At 32.1% G+C, this 12,399-nt stretch overlaps 1 protein-coding gene across 1 annotated transcript in view; it reads right to left on the bottom strand.

Annotated features, from left to right (window-relative positions):
* LOC106662285 (potassium voltage-gated channel protein Shaker) overlaps nucleotides 1–12,399 on the bottom strand; it is a 52,064-nt gene continuing 39,665 nt past the window's right edge. Inside the window, exon 6 of the mRNA XM_024228000.1 lies at nucleotides 1–4,407. The gene's annotated coding sequence lies outside the window, so the exon portion shown is untranslated. The remainder of the gene's footprint in view (nucleotides 4,408–12,399) is intronic.

Genomic DNA, 12,399 nt, shown 5'->3' with positions numbered 1-12,399 from the left:
TTTTTTTTTTAAATATCTAAACAAGTTTAGAACAACCTATACAGTTAACATTTTATAATTGAGAGAAAAACGATACATTTTTTAAATACATTTAATACATTGCACAAATATTCGTCTATTCAATAAACACCGATATGTTCCTATGTCACGATTTATTCATGTTGTACATTTCTATCAACTGAACATACATAGCATACAAATATTAGATGGAAGTTTGTTTTACATTGACAAACGTAAATTATTAATTGGCAAGCGTTTTATTTATTTATTTTTTTTTCGTGCAATATTTATTGCAATGACATTAATTAGATTTAAAACTGGACTTAAATTACAGAAAACGGATTGCCGCCCATCCTTAAAACACAATATACGATTTCGGTCTAAATTACATCACGACAAAGAAATATTGATGCCTCTTGTTGGTACCGAACAATGTAACTTGACAAACCCAGTTCCCTATCATTCAAATGTAGAATGGATCGGTTTGAACAATTTAAATATATAAGTACGTCCTTTTGTAGTTTTATGTAAAATGGAAAAACTTAAATAATTAAATATACTAAAGCCGTAGCATATAATATTCTGTAAGCCATACTATTCTGACTTCTACAAAATAATCATACCTTTTTTTTTACAATAGCCTATAAACACATTTTCTCTGTTAAAAAACACAATTTTATATACATAACAATCTAGGAATGTTTGCATAATTATATAATAATTATTAATGTTTATATAAATAAGAACGTCTACTGGTAACTCGTGATGTAAACACTTCTAATGTATATCTGTTTGAAGCATAGGACGAATGGAGGAGAATGCCGTATCATTTGCCATCGCCCCTATAGTTTTACTATAGAAAATGAGGTTATATTATATATTTAATTCTATTGTATTTAATTAGTTAATGATGTGGTAATGTCCTTATCAAGAAAGAGTAACCCCTACTGAATATTTTCCCATTTTTTAATCTTTTTTTTTTTCGGTATTCAACTATTGCTATTTTCAGAACTATAATGCAGAAATATTCTAGAATGCCAGTTATATGAAATTAGAGAATTATCATAATGCTATCTTACGAACGTTTTTAATTATTTTTTTTTATTTTAATGAAAATCTAAGCATATAAAATAAGGAGTTTAAAAATCACTTCTTCAAATACAGCACACTGCATACACCTTACAAAAGAACATTACTTTCATTTTAATTCCTAATTTTTATCAAAGCTCAATTACATATAAAAATTCAAGTAGCATATACAATTCTATTGTTATATGAACTTAACGGTACATGCCGCGGTATTTCCTATGTCAAATTCACATTGCAAAATTTGTCTGGGATAGGTATCAACAAACCTACGATTCATGTGCACGTTACTTAATGTAATTCTGAGGAAGACCATAGTGCAATGCAATGTGTTATATTTATATACTATAATCATTTTATGTATATATTTATATATGAGTTAGAGATACTCTCAAATGACTAAAGAACTATCACCACATCTCCCGGTGAGCCCTTGTTTTTAACTATGCGTAAAAGCTATTTAAATTCTACAATTCTTAAAACATTTCTTGTTTTTAAGCTTTCGCACAGCCCAAATATAAATACAAGCACTTAAAACAGTGCTCAAAATATAGGTTCTTGTAATAATATTTACTTATATTTTTAATTTTTTTTTTTACAATAAGACATTTATTCAATGATAATAATTGATATCCAGGATATAAATAATTTATGTATCGGCTAAATTTGTTCTGCGGTGTACAGAGTGATGAATGAGCTGGCTTATGACATTCGTACATCATCGGTGAGAAAGTACATTACTGACATACATTGGACGACTGATTGTTGTAATAGATTTTTAAAAATAAAAACGAGGATGATATAAAAAGATCAGGCTCATGCATACGTTGGCAGGAATTTGGTCTTATCTCTCACACGTGGAATGGGAAAACTCCGACAAGCAATCGATTATATCAACTCCTTATGAAAAAAATAAAACCAGGCTATAAGGACTGTTATACAGATTTTTTTTCTATTTTTTTATTACTTTTTATATAAATTTTATTTATATTTTTAACAATAATTATCATACATCAATAATTCGACTTTAACACTACTGGCCTTCTTCCATATTGATTTTTTGTCATGAAAGGATGATTTCACCGTCTTTGGTTTTATTTTTAATTTTTTGGAAACTTTTATACAATCTGATTGTAATGAATTTTCACATCCCTTTTCTTTTAACATGCAACATGAGAATAACTGACGAACAAGGGTTCAGTCAAATTGAAGGCCCCTAATAAAAATATTTGAAGCCAGTTTTAATATTTTTAAATATATATTTATTTAATTTATAAAAGGCATGGGTTGCGGAGCAAAGCACTTTAGAATGTTTGGATGGTGTGCAGACACCAACCCTTTTGTATATTATTATTACTATTTATTATTATCATTAAAAAAATTATGATTTCTAGGCATTTTTTTTTCTAAGGTAAAAAAACCCTCGTTCTGATCGCTAGACGCATGTTAATAGTAGTTAATAAGTAAAAAGAGTAAAAAATAGTGCTTAATTGCATGAGAACGATAAAATGGAATATCTATTTATTAAAAAGTGTTAGTGCTATTAATAAAAATTAAAAAATATTCAATTATTCTAATTGAGCGCAGATTTCAAATAATATTTCGTAGTTAATAGTAAGTAATCGAATAACAGTCCTTATATATTTATATAAATATTTATCTCTATATTAATAACCTGTATTACCTATGGACCAAGTGTTTTGGAGAGTAACATTAGTATAAAAATTGTAATATTTTTTGTTTTTCATTTTTTTTTTAGATTTAAAGAATAACAATAATAAAGATAATACTTATTAAGTTATTTACAGTATCAATTTCTTCATTTTGCAAATTCAATAGGAAAATCTGTTTATACTCCCTGACTTAATAAATGACTATTTCTAGTGATTTCAGAAAAAGTTATCTGTTCTAGGTAAAGAATGTTTTTATATAATATTATTCTATTCTCCTATCTGAAGAAGCATTCCACCACAAATCCATGACAATTATACAACTAAACAATCGGTTACTTTCTCTCTCTCTTTCTTTTTTCTAGGATAAACGATAAAGGACGCACGAAAAATTCAACAGAGTACGATTTGTAATGAGAACTGTATTTTATGCACATTATTATTATTATTATTATCGGTATTGTTATATTCGCTTTGCCCCTTTTTGCATTTTATGTTTTGTTCGTGAGACATGGAATTCTGGTGGCCTCCTAAAGACAATTAGGAGTTTTATGGCAGTCTAAAAGCCAAAGGGTCTCTATGCTGATCATTATTATAGTAGTAATTATCTCAAACTACTGATTGTTATATCTCACGGCTAATTATACGCCTGTGATGAATAGTTTAATAATAATAATGATAATAGTAATTATATTGCATTAATAACTTTTCTTGAATTCTTAAGAGTTAGCTACACTGTTATTTAAATACTCTAATAGCCTGCATAGGAGTTTTATTCATGTGTGATGGTATCCTTTAAAATTCTTTTCACGGGAAAGCAGATATAATTATCTAGTAACAGATTTACTTTAAGTTAAGAAAGTAGATAAAAGAAGAAGATGAATGAAAGCTTATTTAGGTTTACACTTTGTTACTCCCATAAACTCTGATTTGGAATTATCTTCCAATGCGGTAAGTACGAGTTATTAGAATTATAAATCCCTAAATCTAACTCACATACACACACATCACCCTTATATCACGTTTATAACTGGATCCATTTTTTTTTCTCTTATTATTTTTGGTAAAATATAAAAATAGTGGGGTTGGTTTGTTCTGATGCTTTAAGATCCAATTTACCCTTAATTTGAGGCAGAACTTCTATCAGATCAAAATATAATTCAAGTGACCGTCGTGGATGTTTCACTTGGTATGTAACTTGCAGACTGGCAGTTATGTTCGGCAAAGTGTGAACCTAGACAAGTTTCCAAAAGACACGTGACTTGGTAAGAGTGTTTCGGGTTAACGCCCACCAAGCAACACTCATTCACCGCACACATGGTACACCTAATCTTAATTTTAATAATTTTTATAAAATTCAAAGTCTATTTATAAAAAAAACGGTCATTTTTTGGCAAGACCAATTAATAAATATTACGATTATTGAGTTATACGGATAGTACGCAATTATTATTTTTTATTTTATTATTAATAAAAGTCAGTCGTTTTGAGTTGTAATTGATGTGCTGAGGATGGTCTTTGATGATCACACACACTAACACATGAAGAAGTCTGAAAGCACCATTATATGTGGGTCACAGCATGACAGCAATTGATGACATACTGCTCTCTGATTGTGACGACGACCACAGCGCTAGGCCTGCCTCATGCACTGCAAAACAAAATTATAATTATTAAATACTGCTTATAAATATGCATAGGTGTACATAATAGTAAAAGTGATGTTCCACGGTACAAAAGAAAATGGCATGGTGGATATACTGCTAGCAGTTACTGCACCGACAGATGCCATTGAATTATCAATATAATTGATTCTTCGAAACTTTCAAAATAATTTATAAAGAATTTATAACAAAAAGCTAGAGTTTCTACCAAAAAAAGTAAAATTAACCTATCATAATATTGAAAAACAATCATTAACAGTCGTTCACAATTATGTCTTAAACACAAACTGCCCATAAATTAAATTGTGAGAATGTTCATATTTCCCTTTGATGATAATTCTTTGGATATGTTATACAAAGTACACGTTAAATTTTGAAAGTTAGAGAACTTTTTATGGAATGGCATTCGACCAAATATGGACTCTTGATAGAATAATGAGCATGGCCAATAAATCCGCTCAATTGAATTTTTTTCTCATAATTTAATAATTTCATAGAACGACTGTACTTTTGATTATTACCTTCTGTCCCAAGTATGTCTGTCACTCATTTTCTCTGTATCCCTCTCTCTCCCTTTCCCTCTATATTTCTCTATCTTGCTCTCTTTTGCACTCTCACTCTCTCTCTCTCTTTCTTTCTCTCTGTCTCACTCCCTTTCCCTCTCTATTCCTCTATCTCTCTCTTTCGTTCTCTCTCTTTCTCTCTGTCTCAATCCCTTTCCCTTTCTATTCCTCTATCTCTATCTTTTGCTCGTTTATCAAATCAAAACACAATCTCTCTATCCCTCCCTCTTCTTTACATGTTAAATATGGCCCAAGAAGCCTAACTTTGGTGGTGGAATAAAACGTTATCAATCTCTCTCTCTCTCTCTCTCTCTCTCTCTCTCTCTCTCTTCTCTTTTTCTCTATTCCTCTATCTCTCTCATTCGTTCTCTCTCTTGCTCTCTGTCTCACTCCCTTTCCCTTTCTATTCCTCTATCTCTCTCATTCGTTCTCTCTCTTGCTCTCTGTCTCACTCCCTTTCCCACTCTATTCCTCTATCTCTCTCTTTTCCTCTCTCTCTATCCCTCCCCCTTTTTTACATGTTAAATGGCAGAGAAGTCCAAGGGGTCTAACTTTAGGTGGTGATAAAACATTATTAATCTCTCTCCCTCACTCCCTTTCTATTTCTCTATCTCTCTCTTTAGTTCTCCTTCTTTCTCTCTGGCTCACTCCCTTTCCCCTCTCTATTACTCTATCTCTCTCTTTCGCTCTCTCTCTTTTTCTACTTAATCCTCTCTTCCTCTCCTTAATAGACTTTTTACAGTTTTTAGTGAGGTGATGAAAATTTAACTTTATGTGCATATAATCTATAACATTGTTAGTAAATTTTGTAATTATATAATTTTATTTCTTTAGTGATTTGTTATAGTTAAATTAATGTAAATTTTTATTTAGTTATTATTACTATGCCATATTCAGCTTAAATTTTCTATTTTTTTATATATTTTTTTAAAATTATTACATATGAACATCTTGAAGCGCATGTATGTAAGTTCAAATTTTAAAATGTTCATCTAGTTGAGTGTAAAAGGTCAAATTGATCTAACTCTGTGAGATTTGTAAATATAAATCGTTTATCAAATCAAAATCTCTCTATCCCTCCCTCTTCTTTACATGTTAAATATGGTCCAAGAAGCCTAACATTGGTGGTGGAATAAAACGTTATCAATCTCTCCCTCTCACTCACTCTCTCTCCCTCTCTCTGTATCTATTTCCTCTTTTGGTCTCTCTCTCTCTCTCTCTCTCTCTTTCACTCCCTTTCCCTCGCCATTTCTCTCTCCATCCCTCTCTCTCTCTCTCTCTCTCTCTCTTTCACTCCCTTTCCCTCTCCATTTCTCCTCTCCATTTTTCTCTCTTTCTCTTTGGCTCTCTCTCTCTCTCTCCTCACTCTATCCCTCCCCTTCTTTACATGTTAAATGGCAGAGAGGTCCAAGAGGCTATCTTCGGTGGTGAAATAAAACATTATCCAACAAACTCTCTCTTTCTCTCTCTTTGTGTCTCTCCTACGCTCGCTCTCTCTCTCTCTCTCTCTCTCTCTCTCTCTCTCTCTTTCTCTCTATCTCTATCTCTTTCACGATCTATTAATCCATCACCTCTGTCTCTATCTTTCTCTCCTCTCTCTATATATATAACTTCTGTTTTGCCTTAATACTCCTGCTCTCTCTCACTTCTCTACATCTATTCATCTTATGTTTGTCTCTCTGTACCCCTATCTATCTATCCATTTATCTATCTTGCTATCTATCCATCACCTTTTTCTGTCACCTCCCTGTCTCTCTTTCCCTCTCTATGACTTATGCCTCTTTCTTTCTCTCACCTATCTATCTATTTATTTGTCTTACTATCTATCACTTTTCTTTCTCTCCCTCTCTTTATCTCTCTTCTCGTAAATTGTAAGAGAGGTCGTTCGCTAGCTAAATTTGCGAGATTTTTTCCTTATAAACGATATTAGTTGATTCGTTCTCTCTCTTTCAGTCTTTCTCCATGTCACTTTTTGTGTTGATCTTTGTTGAGAGGATGTGTATGTTATTCTCCCATGATAATTCTTTGGACTCTTGAAGGCTCGAGTATTGAACCCATCAGCCAAAATTCCAAAGCTTAAAAAGTTAAATGTTTTTTTCGATTCTTACGAACGCGTTTATGGTGCAAAGTGAGCCAAATTTCGGTCAATTGTGAAATAATTATTGGTTTTTAGCAATCTGAACTATATATTTTGCAATCCCGCTCGTGACATTAATTTTTCGTCTTAGTCAAAGACCTTACATAAAAATAAAAGTTAATCGGAATAATTAATATAGTCAATTATGACCAATATGATTATTAAAAAAATTTAGCTGGTTGGTCTGTGTCTGCGAGGAAGCACTTTAGCCTGGTTTGACCGATCCTGATCCGCAAATTCTAGCTGTTAGCCGGCCTTGGCCGGTGGTCAGTACTTCAGTCGGCATAAAGCCAATAGCCGACTGACCCGTAGAGTACTCTGGTCAACTGACGGCAAATATTTCTTTCGTTCTCTCGTCCAATACATATTGCCATAAAGTAAATTTTCTAACGACTGTGAGATTATTGACGAGCGTGAAAAAGCCAAAAAATGAATACAACACACCTGTGTTTATAAATTATGTAATTAAGAAGCTGTAAAATGCCTGGCATATCTGAAACACTAAAACATAAAAAAACCTATTTTTACAGTTTTTAATGCCTTTTGTTTAATCTTTGTACTCTTGAAGGCTCGAGTATTGGCCTGAACCCAAAAGCCAAAACTCCAAAGCTTTTTTTATGTTATTTCGCCAATCTTGTACTTTTTCCAAGTTTGTGACTGTTCAGAAGTAAACAATAATTGCAACATATTTATAAACATGAACGTCTATTGTGTGTACGACAAAACATCCAAAAGTAAGAAGTCGATCTTTACGTAGAAAATGGCCCAATTTCCATATTACAAAGGTGTTTAATTGATTTACAACCGAGTCGAGCTACTTGTTAGGTTTATTAATTCGAGGCTCGACAATTTTGGCATCTAATGACCTCAATAAATTAACAAAGGTAAGCAGGCATTACACCCGTCAATAAATTCTCTCTAGACAGATTTACTCAATCCCCAAGGTAGTACAACATTCTGCGAAATGGCCGTGCAACCATGGTCGCGGAAATATCGGAATCGTCCCAGAAAACTATGCTAAGACAATTATTAAATAATAATAAAAAAAAATCCAAAAGAAAAAACAAACCACAAAGTTTCGATAAATTCGACAAAACGAAATCATTCTAGTCGTATAACTTTTTTGAAAGAAAACTGAAAATTTTGTATGTTGCCTGGAAATCTAGACAAGACTGTGTAAGGGACCAGCTATTTGATCATCACCAAGACCCAGGCATTTTTGCCAATTTTCGCCAAATGATTATGTTTCAATAGTCATCTTGAAACTATTATTATCAAGGCTAGTACAATGTTTTTTTTATAGATTATTTGGAGATCGTGAGATGCGGTCTGGTATGACGTAGGTTTTGGAAAAACATTTTCTTTATCGTGCCAACGTTTCGATCTTTATTGAGATCATCTTCAGGGCCTCAACACGACACCCAATAATGACACAGGAAACAAACACTTTCAGTGAGTACAAATACTTTGATTTAGTCTAAAATTTCCAGCATTGTATAAATTAATATTTTACGTGTATTTGTATAGTTTAAACAATGCTTATAAATCCAAGGCCCTGAAGATGATCTCAACAAAGGTCGAAACGTGGGCACGATAAAAAAATGTTTTTTTTAAAACCTACTTCACACCAGACCGCATCTCACGATCTCCAAATAATCACTATTTAGAAAGGTTAATTATGTATGAGGTCTTTTGTGGTTTTGGCTATATGAAGTCTCGTCATCTTGACGAACAAACTGCTCTGTTCACGAGAGCAACTGTTTCTCACCCAGAGAAAGAGATAGGCTTCGCGGTTGTCATGATTATTATTGATAGGCTATATTAAATTTTTTTTATATATTTAATTTTATTTTTATATATACTGCTGTAAACCTTGCATAGGCTGTGACCCATATTGAATTCTTATCCTCGTCATCTTCATACGTTGGTACAGAGACAATACATACAGATCCTATGTTAAAATAATAAAAGAAGAACAAACATCAAACAAAAATAAGTAACTTAGAAATATTTTTAGCCAATGCAAGGACAGAATGGAAAAAGGAAAATATAGGAAATCAATCGAAACCATTTGTTCGCTGTTTATGAGCATTTGGCCTGGTTTGTTATTAATTCTTAAAATTAAAATTTCATTTTTGTTCATCTGTAATCTCTTCTGTTTCATTTTAATTTAAAAAACTAATTTTTTAGCTACTTGATTGATTAATTAGTGAAACGTTGCTTATATGCTTTCAGCGGCGGGCGAGACCAACACTTCTGCAATACTCGCCGGTCTTGCGGGTTTAGCATACACGGTGTCCCGTGTTAAGACGATCCAATCGCGAATGTCTCTACGCAGAGAGAAAATATTATACAAAAGAACGATCGGAGGAAATGAGTTTTTTTTTTAAATTTCTGTTTTTGCCTAAAATCACATATCAATCATCAATAGTAAAAATTAAGAGATTTTTGATAATCAAAAGTGTTGATATGAAAAAAACAATATACATGCAAAACGACTCTCAAATACCATTTCCTAGTCATTTTTCCGAACAAATCAAATATTTCAACGAGTTAAATTTTGTCCCTTCAACATTTTGACCGACAAGTATCCAGTAAACTGGTATATTGCGGTCGAGAATCCATGGTTCCGAAAGCGATCTCGTTTACATCCCTACCAAGCAGTGCCTTCTGAAAATAAACGCAGGTCAGTGCTATACTCAGGATGGAAAAGTTAAATCGGTGCTTCTTAACAAAAGTTTTATTACCTAATGAAAGTAGTTTTAAAGAGGACGGATTATTAAATTCCAACAATAGCCATTACTGATCAATTGTTAACCTAGTCTGGCGCCGTGAGGTTAATTATCAACATCAGTAGTCCCAATACGTACTTCGTAAAATTTTAAACGAACAAATAATCTGTTTTAAATTCTCCCAGAATACTGTAAATGGCCATGTTTGTGCAGTGTGAAGAGAAATCACCAAAAACCGTTTGTCAGTTGTTTTCAACGTTTTTCTTCATAATCAATTATGTTAACGGGTTTGGTTTTGTATGTACAATCATTAAAAAATGTGGCGCCTTAAATGAGACAACTGTATATGAATTTATTCTCAGATTCGCGTTGAATCAAGTACGTAGAGTAATCAAGTAGGTAGAAAACAGAAATACATAATATAAACCAATTTTTAATGAATTAGTTTAACTTCTTATAATTTTTCTAATAATTAGTGCCGTTTTTAAGTCTAATTGATTAAACAAATTAGTATATACGTCTTTGTCTTTATAAATGTGACTGTAGTTTTTAATGTCTGTTTCAAAGTTGTTTTGTTTTTGTGCAAGTTTTTTGTTAATTTTGTCGTTAATCAACGTTTTTTGTTCTATGTCCCTTCTTCGTGTATTTTATTACACTACTCACAGAAATGAATTAGCTAGAAAGATACAAATCATTTTTCTCTTTTTTAGGGCTTAATTAAATATGTTAGTTAGTATGTATTTTCCACTATATACTTGTCTGAGAAATATGAGAAAACAAACGATGTTTTTTTAATGACTTATTTTATAATTTCCATGGCTCACAATTAATATAATTATAAAGTACAAGTAAGAATATAAATCTTCCAACTTTTTTTAATTTTCCTCTGTGAAAAAATATTTCCGTTATTGAAAGGACACTGTGTACATCCACTCTCAACACGACACACAAGAATGACACATCTACACAGAAAACAAACACTTTGAGCTCTGAAGATGATCTCAATAAAGATCGAAACGTTGGCATAAAAAAAATGTTTTTCTAAAACCTACGATCTCCAATCATTAACTAACGGTCAATAAACTCCACAGTTTTTTTTCAAGTCTAAAGATTTTAGTATTTTCTATGTTAAATTACTTTTTTTGACAATTAGAAAAATTCATGATTATTCTTCCTATATTTGATCCTTCTATAATATTACCTGTATTTCTGTATTTGAAAAGATCCAAAATAAATTCCTACTATTAATTGATTTTCAAATCTGGTATTCGTAAAAGATAAATTAATTGATAATAAGAAGTCCTGAATGATAATATGAGGGTTCTGTCTGTCTCTATTTCTCTTTTTTTCTCTCTGTCTCTACTCTGCCGGTTTTTCTCTCTATATCTCTCTCTTTCTCTTTCATGTTCCCCCATCTACGTACGTTTCACATTACAAACTCCTTCTTAATTTTTTTTTAAACTGTAGCTTCTGTATCAAACCTAAATTCTATGAATTACTATGAAGCGCAATAAAAATCAAGGATCGATATAAAAATCGATAACGAATAAATAAACGAATAAATATTAAAACAATCGGAATATTAATTTTTCACACTGTTTCACAACTTATTCTTGAAAAAGCATGAAATAATGGCAGTATTTTTTAATATTTTTGTATGAATAAAAAAAAAATTAGTTCCCAGTTGGTGTATTTTTTAAATTAACATTTAAAATTAATAACATATATTTCTTTGCCCCTAGACAAGTCCTGAATAAGAATAATGATAATGAAGGTTTTTGTTTAAATAAAGTTCATGGCTGATAAAATCAAATATAATATCCTGATTATAAGAGAGAGTTTTAATTAAAAATAGTGAATAAGTAAAGTAATAATAAATAATAATAAAATCATAGGGTTTTTTAAAATAAACATATTGAGAAAAATCGTTGCCAAATCCCGGCGATTATATCGACTGGATGCTGCATTTCCAAGCTGAGTTTTTGCAGTTAATGCCTTGGAAGCACGATCGTCCGGCGTCTCGTGTCTCGGCCGCGGGGACACGGCGGCGATGAAAATCCGACCATACACGTCTCTATGTATTATATCCGTATGTGTATACATAATATGTATATGTATATAATTGAGAGTGGCTGAGGAACGATAGTGGGGACGATGGTGGACATGCGCTCTCCGGTGAGGTAGCAATGCAGTGTTCCCACAAGTACCACGTGACAGATCAATATATCCTCCAGCACACTGACACCGCTTTTATACAACTAATCTTGCTCGTCGCAGGGAACTTTCGCTTCTGATGACGACAGGAGGACGATCACGAGGCAAAATTGAGAATATCGCCGTGAGAATTTTCCCCCATGACGATATAATCCGAGAAAAGCGTCCTGCTTCAGAAGTAAGGTCGGCCATCGGAAAAACGAGAATAACGCCCAATATTTTATATTGACTATTATCGAAAACGCGCTGAAGAGATCTTTTGATCTGGGTTCAAAAATAAAGATAAATTTTTTAGAAGTACACTTTAACTAACAATTTTAGGCATTTTTCTTA

The sequence above is a fragment of the Cimex lectularius genome, unplaced genomic scaffold, assembly GCF_000648675.2.
Source record: "Cimex lectularius strain Harlan isolate CLEC.00 unplaced genomic scaffold, Clec_2.1 scaffold44, whole genome shotgun sequence".
Lineage (NCBI taxonomy): Eukaryota > Metazoa > Arthropoda > Insecta > Hemiptera > Cimicidae > Cimex > Cimex lectularius.
The sequence above is the reverse complement of the archived record's forward strand: the minus strand, read 5'-3'. Positions and strand labels throughout refer to the sequence as shown.